Genomic DNA, 23,129 nt, shown 5'->3' on the forward strand with positions numbered 1-23,129 from the left:
GATTCATGGGAAATTTTGAAATTTGATGTTTCATTCCAGTTGGGAATGAAGACCAATTTTAAAATTGTGGAATTGCCCACAGAACAGAAATTCCAAGTTCTGCCCAGCTCTGCTCCATATATATTCAGATATACAGCTCCTTTGGCAAACACTAGAGTTGGCTGAATAATTAAAAAAATAAAGTTGATTTACAAATATTTTTGGGTATTGTGAACAAAAGCACTGAGTTTAGTTTGCTGTGATATGTGGGGTCATATTATGCATTATGCACAAGTGTTCAGAAAGGTCCTTCTAGCAACAAAATTATTTTCAAATCCCAAAAGTTTCACAGATTTGAACACAAATCATTATTGTTTAGAACATTCATACCAGAATTGTGTTATTCCATATTTATTATTTATTGTTCATGATTCTCTTGCTTTAAAATATTCATTCATCCAACCAAAGATCAGAAACAGAACCATGTGTCTTTGCTGACTGGCCGCATGTGACAAATAAAGAATGACAAATAAACAGAGACCCCACTCCCAGGGGGCAGGACCCAACCCCCGCTTCTTCCCACATCATACTGTTCAAGGACAAGACCTGGACCTTCCCCCCTCTCTCTGGGTTACACGTTATAGGTTGTTTGAGACCAACCTATAGCTCTAGAATTGTACAGGGCCTTGTTCTTAGCTGGTGTAGATTGGCATCGTTTCAATGCAGATACATCAATTTACACCCAAACTTGCTCTGTTTGTTCTTAATCATTTGGCAACTACTTACCAGTGACCAATGAATGTGATGAAAATCAGGATTTATGTGTTATCAATTCACTAACCAAAATGTATTTGGAAAGAATAGCTGAACCACACCCCCTAAATGCTTTTATGCTACCTGACTCCACCAACTCATCTGGAAGCCTAGAAGACACCAGTCTGCCAGGCTATATCCCATGGAGTATCTGTACAGGAGAGCATTAGGTAGCACTCTGCTTTCGCTTATGACTGCCTTTTCATGTCTTTTCATACTTAGATTCACAATGGTTGCTGTATCTGATGTTATTAAGCGGTGCCAGATTAAAGAATTTTGGGTCCTGTGCACTATGGAAATTGCCCACGTCCTTCCGTGGGGTGGGTGAACCAGGGGGTGGGAGGAAGTTGGCGAGTGATCTCACCCCACGCTCACTCAACAGTGATGGCTCCTATCCCACAGAACTATTCTGATTCTTCACTCTGGCCCATTGGCTCTCAGCACAGCCAGAAAGCAGCCTTCGCCCCATGATGCCCAGTCCCCTTCCTGGCCTGGCACCCCGAACTGGGTTGTGGGGTGTATTGTTGAGTTGGGCTGGCAGAGGTAAGTATTGCGTTATTGCTGGGGGGGGTCTTTTGTTTTTGCCAATGGGCCAGAGTGAAGGGGCCCCCCTGAGATGCATTAAGCCTGTTATTATATCCTGATGAGATTATTAAATGCATAATTGACATCTGTTCTCATTCCACTTTATTCCTATGGAGGCCTTTTAAAAGAAAGAAAGAAAGAAAGAAAGAAAGAAAGAAAGAAAGAAAGAAAGAAAGAAAGAAAGAAAGAAAATCTCCATCAGTCTCTGATGTGCCAAAATTGGTGCAAATAGACATGCCTACCATTCTCAACATGGCTAGTTAAATGTCCAAAGATGTGTCTGAAAATACTTTTCCACACTTCCTCCGCAGTGCACAGCAGTAAATGCTGTCTCAAGATAAGGTTTCATCGTACTGATAAGATGGGCATGAAGAAGCCAGCATGGTGCATGGCAACTCTTGTTGATAAGACCAGAGGAGTTCTCTGGGAATTGCCATTTCTCAGAATTGTTAGCATATATATCTCTGTATATGGGTACTAGAAAATGAAAAAATAAAGCACAACCAAAAAAAAAAAAAAACCTCTCTGTCTCATGACCCTTTTCTTAAACCCCAGCCTCAAACCCAGGCCACCGGGAAGTCATCTTGGCTGTCACATCACACCAACTCATCCAATTACCTGGGATTTCACAGATTTGGGGGGGACAACTTCCAGACTTCTGTGACCTCACTTCCTGATTGTGCCAACTGATCCTGCCCCTGATTGGCTGGTGACCATATATAAACTTCCAGCTTCCTTTCTCACCTTGTCTGAGCAATAAGCCATTGCCTGCTAGCTGTTACTTAGAAGCTGTTTGGCCCTGCCTCATTGCCTCACCTGACCATGCCACCTGCCTTGCTATACATTCCCCTTATCTGGATCTCCTGGCTATCGGACCTCTTGCATGAACTCTGACCACTGCTTGGGCTGCCCTTTGACCCTCCTGATCCCTAGGCATTACACTCTGGGAAGCTGGACCATTGCACCAAACTTGTCTTTCACCTGCTGCAAAAATACATGATCAAAGCTCAAAGGCTCAACAAGGACCGTGTAATAGACCCAGCACGGGCCTCCGACATCAATGGTGGCTGCTTAAGGAACTGTCTATTTGTGTCTCCTTTCTAATGTCTTTTCCCACTTTTCGTAGTGCTCTCCAAAGCTGTCTAACTCATGGTTTCTGACTGCAGAGCCAAGCCCACTTTTCACACCAGCTGCACCTCATTTCTTCTGGAAACACTGGAGATGCCTGATCAGAACAAACCAGTGGGTGTCTGGCATGCTGTCTGTGACAGTGGCCGATGGTAAATTCTTCAGGGAAATGTGTAGAACCCTCAAAATACACACAATTGTGTATTAATTTGTGAGGGCCATTCCCTCCTGATCCAAGCTAATGAACAGCTTGTGCCCTGAAGTAAGAAGGTTTACAGCCCTTTAAAATTAATTTAACTTTATTTTTTACCCCACCTAATGGGACTGAAGAGTCTTATTAATGTAAGTGTGACAAGGACGTGCTCTGGGAGCTCCAGGGGAGACATGGCCAGATCCCACAGCAAGCCAGGGAATGGGGGATCTGTGGCACCAGAGACTGGGACCAGGGCAGGAAGCCTGGATGGCGCCGCTCCCCAGGGACAGACAGCAGCCAGCTGGGCTGCAGAGGGTGGTAGGAAGTGACCCAGGGAAGCTGACTTGAGACTGACACAAGGTACCGTGGCATGAGCAAAGCCAGTCTCCAGGGCCCTGGGTCAGAACCCGGTGGAGAGGGAGGGCTTGGGTTCTGCACCCATTAGGCGGGGTTGCCCTTGAGACCGGCACCTACTAGGCAAGATTGACACCTTGGGCTCTAACCACTAGCAAGATTGCCGCCAGAGGCGATCCATTGGGTGTAACTGACACCTTGGGCTCTCACCACTAGGCAGGAGACGCTGCCTCCCTCCCACAGAAAGCTATCCATAAACGTCCAGTGTTTTCTGAATCTTACTTGGCTGTTTGCCTCAATAATACCAGGCAGCAGCAAGCTTCACAGGTTAGTTGTTTGTTCACTACCTGTTCATTTCATTTTTTCTGGGGTGAGGTGGGACACTTGATTTTCCATGTCATGCTTTCCCCTGGTCCTAGCAGCCACTCACTTCCAAAACGTTTGGTTTATTGGGGACTGTCAAATTCCTGAGTGCTGCCTAAGTGACCTTGCTTGGAATCCCAGCTCCGACAGTGAGAAACCGCATTTCGCTGTAGATTATCCGTAAAGCTCTTCGGGATGCTGCAGGAAGGATGGTACCCTCCCTCAGCTATTAGAAATGCAGATCGCACAGCTCCAAGGTGCTGATGGGAGGGGGGGAACTGATTCAGCCGGCCTAGTGCTAAAGGAAAAGCTTCCAGGAATCCCAAGAAGGAGAGACCCTGCCTGGGGGGAAAAGGACGGAATTATAAAGGGTCCTGCTCAGAGAAGCTGATCAAGGGCTGCAGCCAAGGGGGCAACAAGGGTTGAACTTGAGGGGCTAAAGACTAATTGACCAGTTACAAGTGCTCTTCCCAGGGAGTGACTTCGTACAGGAGCCGGGCAGGGGAGTAGAGGGCAGTGCACCTGCAGGGCCATGCTGTGCCACGAGGGGGTGTCCTGGTCACAACTCAGAATGAATAGTGGGATTTCCGAGGCTCCCCTAAAGGAGGGATGACCAAGCAGCGAAGCGTGGACCTCTTCCTCAGCCATGAGACATTCACCGCTCTACCTAACTGCCACAACCGTTTCAGTGGGATGCCACAGTCTCCTTCACATCCTCAACTTCAGTGTAACGCACGTCTACACTCCCTAGGGTGACCAGACAGCAAGTGTGAAAAATCGGGATGGGGGTGGGGGGTAATAGGCACCTCAATGAGACAAAACCCCAAATATTGGGACTGTCCCTATACAATCGGGACATCTGGTCACCCTAACACTCCCCCGAACATGCCATGTCCTTGCTCCTCCACTCTCCCTTCCAGCCTCCTGCATGCCGCGAAACAGCTGATTGTGGCAGGCGAGAGGCACAGGGGGGGAGGGGGGAGTTGACGGGGGGCTGCCGGTGGGTACTCAGCACCCACCATTTTTTCCCCGTGGGTGCTCCAGCCCCGGAGCACCCATGGAGTGGGTGCCTGTGATTTTCAGCCCCATGAGCCTGCGTCAATTGACCCCGGTTCTGAGACTCGGTGCCCTGGTTTTTTTGTTGCAGTGTCGACATACCTGCAGTGTCTCGTGTGCGTTGTGCAAGAGCTGCCATGTTCAACCCCGGAAAAGGTGAGATGGGTGCGGTGGGGTGGTGGGGGGGGAACTGATTCGTCTGTAGGCTTTATAAATCAATCTGCAGTGTTTCTTATCTGTTTTGGATCCTTCAGGATAGAGAGCACCATAGCCATTCACACACTAACATTTGGGTGTCTCTCTCCTTTAATGGACTGAGGAAGTTGAAAGTAAATATCTCAAACTTGAAGTGGCTTGCTTTGCTAGCTTACCTGGCAGATATTTCTGAGCACCTACATGTGTTAAATACCTCACTTCAAAGGCGAGACACGTCTGTCTTTTCTCTCACTGACAAAATCGAAAGGTGGATCAAGAAACTCTCCTTGTGGTATGCTCATGAGGCCAGTGGCAGTTTTGAAGTGTTTTCTTACTGGATGACGTTTTGGATGAAAATGTCTTGCCAAAGCGTGACTTGCAACCCATTATCATCAGCCACCTGGAAAGCCTTAAACTGCAGTTTTGGGAGTACTTCCCTGAAAAGGATTGGAAAAGAGGCCTGGATTGGAAATCACTTTAATGCAGAAGTGACTCCAAGTGCTGTTATGTCACTTACAGTTGTAAGCAGAGTCAGGATGGGCTCCACCCTGACATCTGGTGGTGAGGTGTGGCAAGCTGTGGAAAAGAACTTCAGGGGCTGGTCTCATTTGCATAGGCACACCCACCCCGCCTAGAATGAGGCCACAACTGCCCAACTGGTCACTTTGGCTGTTGTGGGATCCCCAGTGTCTCTGTTATTGGGGTGGGAAGAATAAATTGTTATTACCCTGATTATGGGAACTGTGCTTGGAACTGTACTTGGCCTTTTGTTATGATGGAGGGACTCACCATCAACTGAGTAGCACTCGCTAGGCAAGGGACATGGGTTCCAAAACTCTGTGAATTGAGAGAGACTTGAGACAGGTATTAGTGCCTGGTGGTGTAGGCCCTGAAGCACCAATTGCACCTCTGTCTCTCTCCACTGTGGAATGTCAGAGCTAATTTTGGGTCTATTAAGGGTCTTGCTACAGGTACTGTGCTGCATTCGCTTTGGCCTTATGGTGCACCAGCACTAAGGCTCCCACTACTATGAGCTGAAATCACTGAGCACTGTGTCAAGTAGTGGGGAGCGGGAAGATCTAGTGTGCAGCGGTGCTGTTCGTGGATAGGCTGGCGGAGTGTTCATGAGACGGCGGGGTGAGCAGGGCTGTTCATGAGACGGCGAGCTGTGCAGAGCGGAGCCGGTCGTGAGACAGCAGTGTGTTCATGAGACGGCGAGCTGAGCGGAGCCGGTCGTGGTGGAGCAGAGCAGAGCCCTGTGGGGCAGTCAGCTTCAGGACACGTAAGGTGCCCCTTACCACTTTCCCCCACACACAGGAACATTTTAGCCAGACTGGGGAGTAACACTCTGCAGATGAACTTTTGAACTCTGGGGCTGGACTTTTTGGACTTTGGATGATTTGTGGATTGCTGGACTCAAGAGACGTTTGGGTTCTGGGACTCAAGAACCCGAGGGAAAGGATGTGGCCCAATTTTCTGGGGTGGGTCTTTGCTCATGGTTTGGTTAATGAACACTAGTTGTGGTGTTTCCCCAATTTAATGCTGATGTTGTTTACCTCATGTTATTAAAGATTCTCTACTACACCGAGACTCCGTGTTTGCGAGAGGGGAAGTATTGCCTCTTTGAGGTGCCCAGGGGGCGTGTAAGATTTTCCCAGGTCACTGGGTGGGGGCTCGAGCCAGTTTTGCATTTGCTTTGATGAGAGGGAACCCCTGTGTACTGAACCCGGCCCTTGCTGCTATCAACTTGGCCTGGCAGAAGGGTTACACAGTGAAAGAAACATTAATGGACTTTTCCTGTGATGATACATTGCTGCTGAGATTTTCTGAGCAACCTCTTGCTAACTTCTGGATTTCTGTGCAAGAAATATATATCCAGAGCTGTCACCTGCAGCTTTGAAAGTTCTCATGCCATATTCATCCACCTACCTGTGTGAAGCCAACTTTTCAGCACTGACTTTACTGAAAAACAAATACTGGTCCCATCTCACTGTTGAAGGTGATTTCCATCTTTACCTCAGCCACACAGATGAGATATTTGTGTTCATGGATTTGCGCTCGTCAGTACAGGCTCACCCCTCCCATTAGGTGCAGATTTATTTTCATTTTTTTGCTGCTGGATATAAAGATTGTCTTGCGATTGTATTGTGAATTTAAATATTTAGTGGCTACTTTTTGTAGATTTGGCCTTGCATTTCATTTTTTATTTAAAATACTTTCTGAGTAAGCCAGGTCACTGAGGTCGTGTAGTAATTTTGCTTGTCTGAAGGGGGTTAGCGTGCAATGAAGTTGAGAACCGCTGCCCTAGACAAATTCCCACAGGTTGAGCTCCGGTTGCAGCTTTGTGGGAATGGTCCCATATCATGAAGGGCCCACTGGTGCCTTTCCATTCATTTGCGTGGCCATCAGATCTGTAGAATTTATAAATCAGTTTGCCATGTTTATCTGTTTGGGATCCTTTGGGAGGGAGGTCACTATAGACAGTAATAATATGTGGATGTCTCTCTCCTTTTATAGACTAAGGACATGGCAAAGAAAATTGAACAACTGGGAAACAAAACCAAAGAACCATTTGAGCAAGTAAGGTTTTGTAACGGGCACAGGTTGTCTGTTCCTCTCCTGTATTCTGCCCTCTGAATCTCCTGCCCCCTCCTCAAAGTTCTGGGATGGGGTATTCAAAAGCACTTTGCAGGACACACCCATTTCTTCATAGGATTTCCCAGTGACCTCACACATTACTGGGACACTGAATTATCCTGGTATTTTGTTTCATCAATGAGGATTTTATAACTACAAAGTGTTTGTTTAGGACATGGGCTACCCTGATATCAATGTTCTGTGACTCCTGGATTCAATCTTCCCATAGTACGCATAGGATTCCCCTGGTTGAGCTGCTGGGCTTTCCCTTTTACTTTCCCACCCCAGTTGCTTGACGCTCTCAGTCAGATTCTGGTTCCTGGTGTTGCATCTCTTTCCTCTCCTCTAGTATCATGCAGGGTGCTCCAGCTTTCCTGCTTCCTCACCCACAGACTGGGCCCTGCATGAAAAGGGTTGAAGTTTTTAAATTCCCATACTTTTGAGGAAAGAGAGTCTATGTAAAACACAAATCTCAGGTCCTCTGAGTCCAGTTTCCAGTGAGAGGATGGGAGGGGGTAGACAGGGGAGGTAGACAGGTAGAGAAGGGGACCTTTATGGACTGTGAAGGGGGGAGAAATGCTTTGGAAATCCAATGACAACACACTGTCCCCCCTTCTCCACCAAACCATCACCCCTAGCTATGAATGAGTCCAAAGCACACCTTTTTACAGCCTCTTCTCCACATCCCTCTTGCAAAAGGACCCCACACACTGTCCAACTCTCTCCCACCCAACCCTCCTCAGTGCACCAGTTCTTTGTGGGAGGGGGATTCACAGACGTTAAAGCTAGAAGAGACCAATGTGATCATCTAACCTATCTTCTGTATAACACAGGCCAGAGAACTTTCCCCAAATAATTCCTTTTGAACCAGAGCAGATCCTTTAAAAATATATATCCAAACTTCATTTTAAAATTGCCTGGGGTGGAAAATCCACTATGACCCTTGGTAAATTGTTCCAACGGTTAATTAGCCTCACTGTCAAATGTATGGCTTATTTCTAGTCTGAATTTTCAACTTCCAGCCATTGGACTGTGTTATACCTTTGTCTGTTTGATTAAAGAGACCATTATCAAATATTTGTTCTGTAAGTAGGTACTTATAGATGGCAATGAAGTCACCTCTTAGTCTGCTCTTTGTTAAGCTAAATAGATTGACCTCCTTGAGTCTATCACTGTGAGGCATATTTTCTAATCCTTTAATTATCCTCACGGTTCTTCACTGAACCCTCTGCAATCTATCAACATCCTTCTTGAGTTGTGGATGCCAGAACTGATCACAGGATTCCTGCAGCAGTTGCACCAGTGCAAAATACAGAGGTAAAACAACCTCTCTTCTCCTACTTGAGAATTCCCTGTTTATGTATCCAAGTATGGCATTAGCCCTTTTGACCGCAGAGTCACTCTCGGAGCACACGTTCAGCTGATTATCGACCACAACCCACAAATCATTTTCAAAGTCACAGCTTCCCAGGATAGAGAGTAAGTGTTGCCTGCATTCTTTGTTCCCGGATGTGTACTTTTACATTTAGCCATGTTGTAATGCATCCTGTTTGCTTGCACCCAGTTTATCAAGTGATCCAGATCGCTTTGTATCAGGGAGCTGCCCTCTTCATTATTTACTGCTCCTCCAATTTTAGTGTTGTCTGCAAACGTTATTAGTGATGATTTTATGTTTTCTTCCAGGTCATTGGTAAAAATGTTAAATAGGGCAGGGCCTACAGGAGCTCACTAGCAACACACCCACTGATGATGATTCCCTGTTTATAATTACATTTTGAGATCTATCACTTAGCCAGTTTTTAATCCATTTAATGTGGGCCATGTTATTTTTATATCATTCTAAATGTCATCAAAATGTCAAGCGGTATCAAGCTGAAGTCTATTATCTTAATAACTATTACCTTTATCAACCAAATGTAATCTCGTCAAAAAAAGATATCAAGTTAATTTGATATGATTTATGTTCCATAAACCCATGCTGATTGGCATTAATTATATTATCCTCCTTTAATTAGTTACTAATTACGTCCTGTATCAGCCACTCCATTATCTTGCCTAGGATCAATGTCAGACAGGCCTATAATTACCTTGGTCATCCAATTTACCCTCTTTAAATTACGGCACATTAGCTTTCTTCCAATCTTTTGGAACTTCAGTGTTCCAAGATTTATTGAAGATCAACATTAAAGCTCCAGCAAACTCCTAGCCAGCTGTTTTAAAAACTCTTAGATGCAAGTTATCTGGACCCGCAGATGTAAAAATGTCTAACTTTTGTAGCTGCTGTTTAACATCCTCCTGAGATACTAGTGGAATGGAACAAGTGTCATCACCGTCATCATATGATAATAGCATCTGCTTTTTTCCCAAATACAGAACAGAAATATTTATTGAATACTGCTGCCTTTTCTGCATTATTATTGATAATGCTACCAGTTCTATCTAGTAACAGGCCAATAACATTGCTAGGATTCTTTTTGTTCCTAATATACTTTAAACACTCTTCCTTCTTGTCCTTAACTCTGCTGGCCATAGATTTCTCTTTGTGTACCTTTGCTGCCCTTATCAATATTCTACAGTTCCTAACTTCTGATTTATGTTCATTTTACTATCAACTTCCCCTTCCTTCCATTTTCCATTTTCTATCACTTCGCCTCAAAACCAGATTATTTTTTTAACCAATATGGTCTACCTTCTCGATTGAGGGATCATGGTTTTTGGGGCATCTAGTAAAGTGTTCTCAAACAATTCCCAACTATCAGTCACATTTTTCTGTTTAAATTCTTCCTCCCAACTGATTTAGTTCATAACTGTCTTCAGTTTGTGATTCTGTTTTCATAGTACAAATGTGATCAATTCATGATCACTTGTTCCCAGTGCTTAATTTGTGATGGAAAAAGTGCCAGGACTCAAACAATAATGGTGGTGTCCTTTGCACAGCACAATCTCACACACAGACTATGTGCGAGATCACGCCTTGCACACCACTGACAGAAAAGGTGCCAAGGATAAGCCCCGGCAAGCCCCAGCACAAAGTAAACTTTGCTTGTACGTAAGCTACCATTAATTTTTAGTTCTGTGATCAATTCCTCTTTTTTTGTCAAGACAAGATCTAATATAGAATTTTCCCTCCTGCATATGTCACTCAAATTGAAGTCCCCCATGGTCACAGTGTTTTTTCCTACACATTATAGATAGGAGGACACTAGTGACCTGCTAGCTCTCTCATGCTCAGGGATCTCTCCACTAGGATCCCAGACACTGAGCTGCCCCTCTTACTGCGGTATAGATGCAGCAGCAGGAAACTGAGGACAAAGAAATGCATCAACACAGCTGCCCTGGCTGCAGAACAATGTGGGTGGAGAAGATTAAAATCTCAGACACCAACAACAAAGGGCACAAAAAACAATGACACAAATGGTAGCACCAGTTCTTTTGTTGCCAGTGTTGCTAAAAACCAGTGCACAGGAGCAAGTCCCCTCTCACAGCCCCTACCCTCCCACCCCTTCAAACTGCTCTTCAATATGGCCCCTCCCAGACTCTACATATCCCGGCAGCCAAGCCCTTCCATATGGTGGCCCTTCTTAGTCCCATAGGCAACCAAGCCCCCCTCATTGTGTTCTGCCCAAGCTCCCTCAACACCAGCAGCCTCTTAAATCAACCCATATGATGGCTCCCCAGCCTTATTGACACCCCTTGCCCTGCCACATCCCTCCATATGGTGCTCCCAAAGGTCCCTAAACACCCCCCAAGCTTATTAAACACCACCCAGCCCCTTACCCAGCCAACCTGCTCAAATGGTGGTCTCTCCTAGACATCTTAGCAGTGTGTTGGGCTAAGAGTGCTAATATCCCCATTTGGTGGCCTCTCCTAGTCCTCTAAACACCACTTTCCCACTGGCAGCCAAGTCCCCTCCACATTATGGTCCCTCCCAATCCCCGAAATAGCTGGAGTTTCTTAAACACCTCCAACCCAATAGCCCGTAAACCCCTCCTTATTACAGTCCCTCCTAGCCCCCTTGTGAATCTAGTCCCCTCCTTTGGTGGCCTCTCCCAGCCCTCTAACCGCCCCCCCCCCGACCATTGGTCAATGATGCCCCTTATTTGATGACCCTTCAAATCTCTTTAAACATCCTCAGCCCACTAGCCACCTGATTCTCCCCACATAGTGGGCCCGTCCAGCTCACTAGCCAGCTACGCTCTCTGTGATAGGGTGCTCTACTCACTGATAGGATGGCTCCTCCTCCTGGCCATTCTGGGGATTAACTTCACGAGGTCAGTGCCCCTTCCCGCACTTGCACGTCCCCTCTCTGTCCTTCTCTCTTGGTATTCAGCCTCCTTTCTCTCCAGGAGCTGCCTCTTCGTGACTCGGCCCTCCGTCCAGGTCACTGTACGCGTTTTATCCTTCCAGGGTGTCAAAGTCTTCCTTCAGCAGCCCTAGGCGGCCTTCCCATTCACTGCCTCAGTGGTGGCAGGGGAACCCGGGACCGCCCTCTATGCCAGGTTCCAGCCCAGGGACCCTCTAGTCAGCAGCCAAGGTCGGTTCTCACCTGGACCTTCCTGCCTTTCCCTGAACCCTCTCCTTACTGTCTGGTTCCCCGCACCCCCAGCTTTGCCAGCTTCACCACCCAGAGAGTAACGGTGGGCTACCTCCAAACGCTCCTCCCTTCTCCCAGGCAGTGACTGCAGTCTTTCCCAGAAGCCCCCTCTGCTGCCAATTTCCTTTACAGCCCGAACCCAGCTCATTCCTCCTCAGTTGGTCTCCCCCCACCAAGTTCTGGGATTACTTGGGCACCTGATTCCCCTCAGCTGTGGCCTGCTGGGTTAATTAGCCCTCTTCTTAATCCGCATTAAATTTTTCTGGGCAAGTGTGGTGTGAACACCCCATCACACTCCCTCATGCAGATGGCCCATTTTAGGCATCCTTAGTACCCACAGCCCACTAAGTCCCATTAGGGTGACCACAGCTCTAACCCAAAAACACTCTCCTGTATCTTCTTCCTCTCAGTACCCACCAAATCTAGACAACCAGTCAGGCTCCTCCAAGGGCCCCCTACACTTGAAACACCCCCAGCCCATGAGCCACCCAATCTTGCACCCTCTCCCAATGTCCTCCCAAACCTAGCCAGCCAGGAAGCAAGGGAGCATGTTTTGTAGCCTATGGGAGCTGTAATGAGATCGTCGGGGATAAAAAGACTAAACTCCATCAGCAACTTCAGGAACTTAAGAAATCAACCAGCAAACCCTTCCCTAGCTCCAGCAGTTCTCCATCACAAAGGGCTCTCGCTCTTCCAAACTGTCTCCAATAACTACGTGCCATCTGGATGCTGCTGCTGAATAGTACCATTGTTACAAACTCTTTTTGCTTGATAACGCTGCATTGCTACGAACATTCAGCTGTACCCCACGCAACTACATGTGACTAGTGGCTATCGACTGAACTCTTGATTATCAGCTGCTGACTCGGTTATTGCTACTATTGATGGTTATTGTGCTTGGTGCATATGACCCCACTTAGGATTGTTAATAACAATATTATACAAAAGAACCCTTTCCCAAAAGTTCCTGGTTCTACATTTATTGGTTTGAGCCTCTTGTTGCAGTTCTGTATCTTTCCACCAAAAAACAAAGTTTCAGATATGAGGACATGGCCACCTACCAGGGGAACTGGTCTGCTGGAAAAGGCGTTATTGTTAATTACCAGAAAAAAAGGTGTAAACATGTGACCCCTAGTTGCTGATGGTACTCACTGCCATGCCTGTTGTGACAAAGGAGGAAGGTTGGGGGGCATATGTCATGTCTGAGAGGCAGAAGAGCCCTTTCCTACCATAGCTCCATTTCTATTGGTCTCTGGGCTAATGGCCTTCATGCTAAAAAATTACAGGGCCAGATCCTCAGCTGGTGTAAACTGGTGTAGCTCTATTGAAGTCAATTGCCATTTTTGGTGCAGAGATCCTGCATGGAACTCAGTGAAGCTACATCAATTTACCAACTAAGGACGTAGCCCACGATGTGCAGCATTCCTTTGCTAAACAGTCTCTTCATCTGGCCATCTATATTGTCTGAATTATTATGTGCTCCACCAAACACCTAGTTTCCTGCCTCACTGAGGATGAGAGAGAATTCTTTGGCTGCACTTTACATTCGGTTTTCTCTTGTCACCTTGACTCAAATAATTGTGTTTGCTTTTGAGTGCTGTTGAGAAGGTCTATTCTGGCCTCTGTCTTGTAGGTCACTGTATCTTAGCCACTTCCCACACACATCCTGCTTCATGCCTTGCCTCAAGTTAGATGATGCAAAGCTGGAGACAGCTCAAAAGATCCGTGGCTGTAAACAGGTACAAACATGGATGAATCAAAATATGCTTTACAATTAATGAAATATTGGGTTTTTTCCAACTAGTTAGCTAGCTCTAGTTAGACATGAACCCAAGATTTCTGACTCCTAATCCTAGCTCTCTTTTGTGCACGTGCATGACATCTAAAGGGTAACGGTCTATAGATACAGCTGTAGGTCCATAAACCATTTCAAGGCCTCCTCTGTGGTGTTATGCATATCACCCACTTCACTATTGAATCCATCTTTGAGTCACTGCGTTATGATGTGTTCAATGGCTTAGATGTTCTCACTGCATTCGCATGAAGGGGAGTCTCTGATTTTCCACTTGTGCGTCAAGTAGCCACGTCTTCCATGGTTTGCTTGGATGTGGTTCATTGTGGCCCAAAGTCTGCATGACAGGTCAAAACCAGCAGGGCAGTTTGTTGGGTCAGTAACAATGTGCTTGCTTGGAATGGCAGACGAGGTCCAGACACTTTGCCATTCCTGGCTGTATCCTGAGACATGAGGTGGCCACTTGTGGTCCACAGGGGTTTTTGCAAATCAGACTAACCTGGCATTTGTTGTTCTTTTCTAGTGAATGTAAAAGTAAGCCGGGGAGTGGTCCTGCTATTGTGGGGAACTTTCCTGTCTTATACCGTACCCCGGTGAGATGGGATAGCGAAAGGATCTGAGTCCTCACTCCCACTCCCTTTACCCAGAGGCCTGCCTGACCTCAAGGGCTCCCCTTTCACTCTCCTGTGTGCAGAGTCCTCATAACCCCAACAAGGCTGGGCCCTGGATTCCCGGGGTGCTTGACCCCCAACCTTGTCATGGTCACTTAGGGCACGGGCGAGGCTGTCCCACTCGGGGGTATTCTCTCTGCACAGGATGCTTCCATGACCCACTGATCATTACGTACAGCTCAAAGCAAATACAATTTATTAAACAGCAATCGATTTAAAAAAAATAAGGAAAAAATGGGAAAGGTTGGAGGAAACCCCGCTGTGTGGCACGGAGACGTCACAACCAGCATCTCTGGGATATCAGGGAAGTTCAGTCTGTTCCTCACATGTCCCAGGCCCCTGCTCAGGCCCTGGCTGTGCTGCAGGGATGCTGTGGGTTTGACACTTGCTCTGGTGGTAGCCACATGCTCTCAGGCTCTAGGTAGCAGGACCCTTCTTCCCAGCGTCGCCCCCACCCCGTTGGGGTTATGATCCCCCCCGCCAAGTCTGGCCTGCCAGGCATCTTGGCTGGGGGTGTCTCCCTGTGCTGGGCCCGCTGCCTAGGGTCCCCCTCACTCTCCCTAACTGCTCCCCACACCCGGCTCCGGACTGCTCCAGCCCCAGCTCCAGATCCACCTCTTTGCCTCAGCACGGCTGCTGCTGCTACTCTGCCTCCAGCTCCCTGGGCTGCTTCTCTGGCCCCTCTGGATCTGGCCCAGCTCTGCTCCCCAGCTCAACTTGGGCCCCTGCTTTCTCCTTAGCTCAGCCCCACCCTGTCTGACTCAGGCAATTCCAGCACACACAGAGGACGGGACCCCCCCTGGCCTCCTGACCATTGTTCCTGGGGACTGTCAATCTCAGGGTCCTGATTCCCCATCCAGCCTTCCCCTTTCTTTTGGTACTGGGAGCTAGCCAACCCAAACACCCCCACTGAGTTTTAGTAAGGGGACAGCAGTCCCCTTACAGAAAGCTCAGGCAAGAAGTCAGGTGGAGAGAAACAAGAACATAAGATTTTTTTATGCCAGATCAACCCACTGTTCCTTCTATACCTGCACAATATCCATTACTGCACAAGCAAACTTTTCCCCCAGGAACAGTGACTATATGAGCAGGAATTTGTGGTGCATGCAACACAACACGCCTAATGGATATCCTCACGGTACAGCATCAGTTCTCTCCTACCACATCAGGAGCTCTGCATCTTGTTGTCTTAAACGCGAAGAAAGTTCTCCTGCACGCAGCATTCTGCACGGGGAAATGCTGCAGTTTATCTTCTCAGGTATTGGAAGAAACAGCTGACACGACAGTAACTGAAAAGTATGATCTTGTTTTATATATAACTGACATCACACTCCGTCTACCAGGGAATCCCCTTCCCTCCCCCCCGTGAGAGGCAACTTTAATTTATTGTTATGTCAAAAGCCTGGCACTGAGAGCTGGTTCCTACCTTGCCCAGGTTTTTATCCTCTTTGACCATTTCCCCCGTCAACCATTGCTTCAAACATAGTTGGGCGAAAACACCTGAACAAAACCTGAAGCGCAGAGGTGACGGTATTCAGCAGAACCTGGCCTGTGAGTCTGCCATGTCTGGCTGGATGCTTTTAAACTCGTTTATAGCCCCTCCGCCTTTTTTACAGTTAACTAGGGTGACCAGACAGCATGTGTGAAAAATCAGGATGGAGGTGGGGGGTAATAGGAGCCTATTTAAGAAAAAGACCCCAAAATCGGGACTGTCCCTATAAAATCGGGACATCTGGTCACCCTACAGTTAATCCCACCATCCAAATGACAGCGCAGAGCATGGCAGCTGTTCTCCTTTTCCCCTGTCCCCCCTTCTGGAAAGGAATTCACAGATACAGAAACAAGGTGGCTGGCCAGCTTCAGAAAATTTGATGGCAAAGGGGTGTGAATTCCTGCTGTTAGAAGCCTGGTGGAAAGAAAGAAGAGCCTCTGCCCAGACATTTTCGGGGCCGGGGGGGGTGGTCTTCTCTCAGGGACCCCTTTAAAAAAACATGAAGAGAGCTGCCCTTCATCCAACCTGAGCACGATTTTCCTTGGGGCAAATGTTGTGCGCCCGTGGAAAGCGAGGGCTGGCTGATGCTGGGGTGCTAGCTTGGGCCCAGGCATAGGAACAATGAAAACAATGGATGATAACACAAGCATGGCAGATTGCAAGCTAAGGATGATTAAATGTTTCGTTTAAAAATATAGATATGTCAGTAATGACTAAGGTAAAGTCATCGCTTTGGAAGCACAGATGTTAGGTCCCTGTAATCAGCCCCCTCTAGGGAAATTCCTCCCCGCATTTCCCAAAGGTCTGATCGCGTAGGGGAAGCCTGCACTGAAGTTGGTCATAGATTCCCTCTCAGAACCTTCTACTGCCACGTTTCTCAGATGGTTCTCTACGGACCCCACAGGCTGATTAAAGCAGGCAGAGGTCTGCCAGCCAGGAGCTCTGAATTCTGATCTCAGCTCTGCTACAGGCTTCCTTTAAGGCCTGAATTTCATATGTGCTGAGCCCCATAACCTCCCACTGAACTGGCTAGGAACTTTCATTGCTTGGCCTTTCGTGGAAATTAGGCCTACAACCTCTCCATCGTTTAATTTCCTTATCTGTAAAATGGGATACTATTTATCCACGTCACAGTGGGCTGGGAGACTTCAGTTATTAATGTATGCAAAGAGCTTTGAGACTGTTGGGTAGAACATACTAGAGAAGTGAAAATAATTATTGTTATGTGAGCAGATTCCTTTTAGCCTCCTGGACCATCAGGTGGCTTTTCAGACCAGAGGTTTTTGAGATTGCACTTGTGTAATCACTGTTAGATTTATCATCCTCACAGACTGAACCTGAGGCTGTCACAGCTAAGGCATGAACCTCTAAAGCTTAAGCGAAAGCACTGAGCCCCATAGCTGCATGTGGTTGAAGTCTCAGAGACCCTGTGGATCAGCCACAGACAGGTGCACAGCACCTGCTGACCAGGGGATTACCCTTTCACCTGCACTCTGCTACCAGACGTTCAGCTTGAAAGCCCAGCTTTTATTTGCAGTGTAAGCATCTCTCTTTTGGATCCCCCATCACGTGCAACGAATGGATTTAGGCACTCAGATGGGGTGGTAATGAGCGTAGTATAAGCACCGATATAAAACAGAATAGATTAAAAACCTCCGGCACACAGTTAACTGAAACTACATCGACACTGCCCGCACTTCAGTGAACAGGGGTGTGAATAGTAGTGAGTACCAAAGTGCCGCACTGTAACTTCCCTGTGTGGATGCTGCAGGCACGAACAAGACAGTTACCTTTTCCGTAACTGGTATTCTTTGAGATGTGTTTAGGGGGCTGGGGCACATGACTTACGAGGAGAGGCTGAGGGAACTGGGGTTATTTAGTCTGCAGAAGAGAAGGGTGAGGGGGAGATTTGATAGCAGCCTTCACCTACCTGAAGGGGGGTTCCAAAGAAGATGGAGCTCGGCTGTTCTCAGTGGTAGCAGATGACAGAACAAGGAGCAATGGTCTCAAGTTGCAGTTGGGGAGGGCTGGGTTGGATAATAGGAAACATTATTTCACAAGGAGGGTGATGAAGCACTGGAATGGGTTACCTAGGGAGGTGGTGGAATCTCCATCCTAAAGGTTTTTAAGGCCTGGCTTGACAAAGACCTGGCTGGGATGATTTAGTTGGGGTTGGTCCTACTTTGAGCAGGGGGTTGGACTAGATGACCTCGTGAGGTCTCTTCCAACCCTAATATTCTATTATTCTAATACAAAATGGGTGACGTGCCCCGCCACCTTTGGGGTGAAGAGCAGCACCACAGAGCAACAGTGTAAGGGCCAGGAAGCGAAGAAAAATCCTGTGTAGAATTGAAATTGCAGGGGGAATTAAAGTAGATAAGATGTCATTTCCCCCAGGACTTCCTGCCCCATCTGGCTACTGCTCTGCCCCACAATCTGCACCCTCCACCCCTCTGCATTCCAATCAGGTCCTTCCCCCTTACTGTCATACAGCCTGAGCACCACCAAGGGGACGTCTCTGACAGCACTGGTGAGACTGGATCCCTGCTCTGGATTCCTCTGCCGGAGGCCACAGCGGCCAGTGGAAGGGGAGAGGAGCTACTGCAGGGAAATCCTGTACAGCAGCATGCCCCGTTGCGCTGTGGGGAAGGAGCAGACTCAGTCCAGTCAACATGTGGGAGCTGTGTGGGGATGGGGCAGCCTCAATTGCTCTGTGATTAATGTTTGTAAAGTGTTTTGAAGATATGCAGCCTGAGCGAAAGCCCATTGAAGTCAACGTGAATCTTGGTACCAGCTTTGGTTGGCTTTCGATCAGGCCCATAAACCTGGAGGTGACAAATCCTGGGACAAGCACCTACAAATCCAATTGAGTTCAGCACCTCTCCATTCCTGGACCTGAACAAGAGCTGCTGTTAGGATCACTCCAAAATGAGCAGGCCCAGTGACACTGAACTGGAGAGTGTGAGGAGTCTACCGGGCAGCTGGCTCATTACTTTCTCCCTCCACAACTTGACAATCCTAGGTCAGCAGGAGGGGGAACAATATAGACTCAGACTGTAATGCCAGAAGGGACCATCATGATCATCTAGTCTGACCTCCTGCACATCACAGGCCACAGAACCTCACCCACCTGCTCCTGTAATAAACCTGTAATAAATCTGCAAGTGACCGATGCCCCATGCTGCAGAGGAAGGTGAAAACTCCCTCATGGTCTTTGCCAATGTGACCTGGGAGAAAGTTCCTTCCCAACCCCAAGTACTGTGGTCAGTTGGACCCTGAGCATGTGGGTGGGACCCACCAGCCAGGCACCTGGGAAATAATGTTCTTTAGTAGCTCAGAGCTCTCCCCATCTAGTGTCCCATCACTGTCCGTTGGAGATATTTGCTAATGTGATCATTGTGGATGGATCACACACCATTGTAGGCAGTCTCATCATCCCATCCCCTACATAAATTTATCAAACTTAGTTCTGAAACAAGTTAGGGTTTTTGCCCCCACTAGTTCCCTTAGAAGGCTGTTCCAGAATTTCACTCCTCTGATCATTAATTACCCCCATCTAACTTGTTGATGGCCAGTTTATATCCATTTTGTCTTGTGTCAACAGCAGACCCAGCCCCTCTGCTTGCCAATGGCAAGGGGGAAGGTGGCAAACCATGACCAGGGTCTGTCCCAAGATGAGAGCTGGTTCTTGGAGGATGCATCACAGCCTGCCGGCTGGGCAAGGAACAAGGGAGTTGGATACACACCTGTAGAGACCCTGAGAGAAAGCAGCAAAAACTAGGGCAGCATGGGGCCCTGCAGCCAAACAGCAGAATAGACAGAAGCCTGAAGGGGTCTCTTGGAAACCCAGATCCAGCAGCCCTTAAAGGTGCCCCAGAGTCAGGGGATTAGCCTGGGGAAGGAGTCACTGTGATCTGACTGGGTGTTAAGCTCAAGGAGAAGGGCCTGTGGTTCTCATGAAGGGTACAAAGAACAGGTTCTGTGGGGTGAGGCCTGGAGTATAATTCTTGGCCCACAGGTGGAGTGTCCTGCTAGCAGGGGCCGGCAGGGGAACCACTGCATCAACAGGACAACGCAGACTAGCCCTCAGTGAAGCAATAGACTGTGCAATTGAACTCTGAGCAGGGGGGTCATGCTAGGCCTGAGACGCCCTAACCCGAATGTGAACTGCCTCCAGAAGCCAAATGAGGAATTATGGAGTTTCTCTTTGTTGTAGCTATGCTGTTGCACTTGGGGAGGGGGGCCAGGAGGGGGTGGTATTTACAACCTTTCCTCCAGCCTTAGTAAATAACCCTGTGGTTTAGCCGGTGTGTGTGTGTGAGTGATTGTTGGGATACCGCACAGTGCTAGAGCCCAATGGCTGAAACACCTGCAGCACTGGCCTCTGTTCTGTGGCCCGTGCTGCCAAGTCTCACCCTGGAAAACAGATGGTTTATCACAACACTTCGGCAACCCCCCCTGGAGGGGACAATAGTTGCAAACATGGGTTCGCGACCTGTGGGTGGTGAACAAGTGCTCGGGCATCGGAGAAATTTAGGGCTGGAACATGGATGTTCTCATCATCCACATAATTCTTTAAACCCACAGATTCCTAGTAAATTCTTGGCCTCAATATCTACTGGCAATGAGTTCCAAAGCTTACTTATGCATCATGTAGAAAGGCATTTCCATTAGTCAGTGTTACTGCCTGTGGCAGCTCGGAGGTCTGGGGCCGGTAGCTGGGAGCTCCGGGTTCCCCCACCACCTGTGGCAGCTGAGAGCTCTGGGGTTCCCCTCCCGCCTGTGGTGGCTCAGAGCTAACACCTCCTTATCTCTCCTGGAAATACCTCGCCTGATGCATCCCAAGACCGCATTAGCTTTTTTCACAGCCACATCACATTGGCAGCTCATAGTCATCCTGTGGTCAACCAATACTCCAAGGCCCTTCTCCTCCTCCGTTACTTCTAATTGATGCGTCCCCAGCTAATAAACAAAATTCTTATTATTAATCCCTAAATGCATGATATTACACTTCTCATTATTAAATTTCATCCTATTACTATTACTCCAGTTTACAAGGTCATCCAGATCCTCCTGTATGATATCCCAATCCTTCTCTAAATTGGCAATACCTCCCAGCTTTGTATCATTCGCAAACTTTATTAGCACACTCCCACTTTTTGTGCCAAGGTCAGCAATAAAAAGATTAAATAAGATTGGTCCCAAAACCGATCCCTGAGGAACTTCACTGGTAACCTCCCTCCAGCCTGACAGTTCACCTTTCAGTGTGACCTGTTGTAGTCTCCCCTTTAACCAATTCCTTATCCACCTTTCAATTTTCAAATTGATCCCCAACTTTTCTAATTTAACTAATAATTCCCCATGTGGCACCGTATCAAACACCTTACTGAAATCGAGGTAAATTAGATCCACTGTGTTTCCTTTGTCTAAAAAATCTGTTACTTTCTCAAAGAAGGAGATCAGGTTGGTTTGGCACAATCTACCTTTTGTAAAACCATGTTGTATTTTGTCCCATTTATCACTGACCACAACGTCCTTAACTACTTTCTCCTTCAAAATTTTTTCCAAGACCTTGCATACTACAGATATCAAACTAACAGGCCTGTAGTTACCCGGATCACATTTTTTTCCTTTCTTAAAAATAGGAACTATGTTAGCAATTCTCCGGTCACATGGTACAACCCCTGAGTTTACAGATTCATTAAAAATTCTTGCTAATGGGCTTGCAATTTCATGTGCCAATTCCTTTAATATTCTTGGATGAAGATTATCTGCGCCCCCCGATTTAGTCCCATTAAGCTGTTCAAGTTTCTCTTTTACCTCAGATATGGTAATATCTACCTCCACATCCTCATTCCCATTTGTCATGCTACCATTATCCCTAAGATCCTCATCAGCCTCATTAAAGACTGAGGCAAAGTATTTGTTTAGGTATTGGGCCATGCCTAGATTATCCTTAACCTCCACTCCATCCTCAGTGTTTAGCGGTCCCCCTTCTTCTTTCTTTGTTTTCTTCTTATTTATATGGCTATAGAACCTTTTACTATTGGTTTTAATTCCCTTTGCAAGGTCCAACTCTACTTGACTTTTAGCCTTTCTCACTTTATCCCTACATGTTCTGACCTCAATAAGGTAGCTTTCCTTGCTGATCCCTCCCATCTTCCGCTCCCTGTATGCTTTCTGCTTTCTCTTAATCACCTCTCTGAGATGTCTTTCTGGTCACGCTTCTGACGACAGCAGGGCTTGGGAACTGGATTTAGTTTTACAACCGTCTTCCATTTGTGATTGAGCTGCCAATGCTCACCCCCAATCAGCCTCCATGGCCCACTTGTTCAATTTTTGAACGTGCACCTTCCCGCTGTCTCCCAGGCTGCCCCTCACACTTGGGAGGAGCTCCCTGTAGACATCTCCAAAGCTACCTCATTGTCCTCCTTCAAATCCCTTCTGAGAACTCTTCTTCGCTGCGATGCCTACGAAAATACTTGACAACATTCAGGCTACTGGTAGGGTGACCAGATAGTAAGTGGGGCTGGAGGCACATATAAGATAAAGCTCCTATTATCGGGATGGTCCTGATAATATCAGGTTGTCTGGTCACCCTAGCTCAGTGGTCCCCAAACTTTTAAGGGACATGCTCTCCCTTACCCCTGTCCATGCCCCCTCACCCCTCCAGAGCCAGGGCTGGGAACGGGGCCACAGGTCCAGGGTGGGAAGGAATGTGGACAGGGCAAGGGGTCCAAGGTTAGGGCCGCAGCTGGGGGTGGGGCCGTGTTCAGAGCTGCTGTGAGGGACTGAGGCTGGAGGCAGGGCTGGGAGTCAGGACTGGGGCCAGAGCAGAGCTAGGAGGGGATGAGGGCTGCGTGGCGCTCCCTCCCCAATCCACATGGGGGAGAGCCCCGGCCCCACTGTGCCCCCCCCAATTGTCTTCTGCATCCCCCTAGGGAGGTGAGCCCCATAGTTTGGGGACCTCTGCCCTACCTGCTGGTGTGCAGAGCCCGCAGCCCATCATGCTGCCTAATATTATCTCATTCTTTCCTCATACTCCCTCCGTCTGTCTGTCTGTATCCATCTGTTGTCTCTTGTTTTATACTTAGATTGTAAGCTCCTTGGGTCAAGGGTTTTTTTTATTCTGTGTTTGTACAATGCCTAGTACAATGGGACTCTGGCTAAGGCTCCTAAGCCCAACGGTTATCCAAGTAATGGTAATAAAACTATGTTGTACATCGTTTTAATAACTAAAGGGAGGTGCTCAGGCAATGTGCCATTGGTGACGTGAA

The sequence above is a fragment of the Eretmochelys imbricata genome, chromosome 2 (assembly GCF_965152235.1).
Source record: "Eretmochelys imbricata isolate rEreImb1 chromosome 2, rEreImb1.hap1, whole genome shotgun sequence".
In the NCBI taxonomy this organism is placed as follows: Eukaryota; Metazoa; Chordata; order Testudines; family Cheloniidae; genus Eretmochelys; species Eretmochelys imbricata.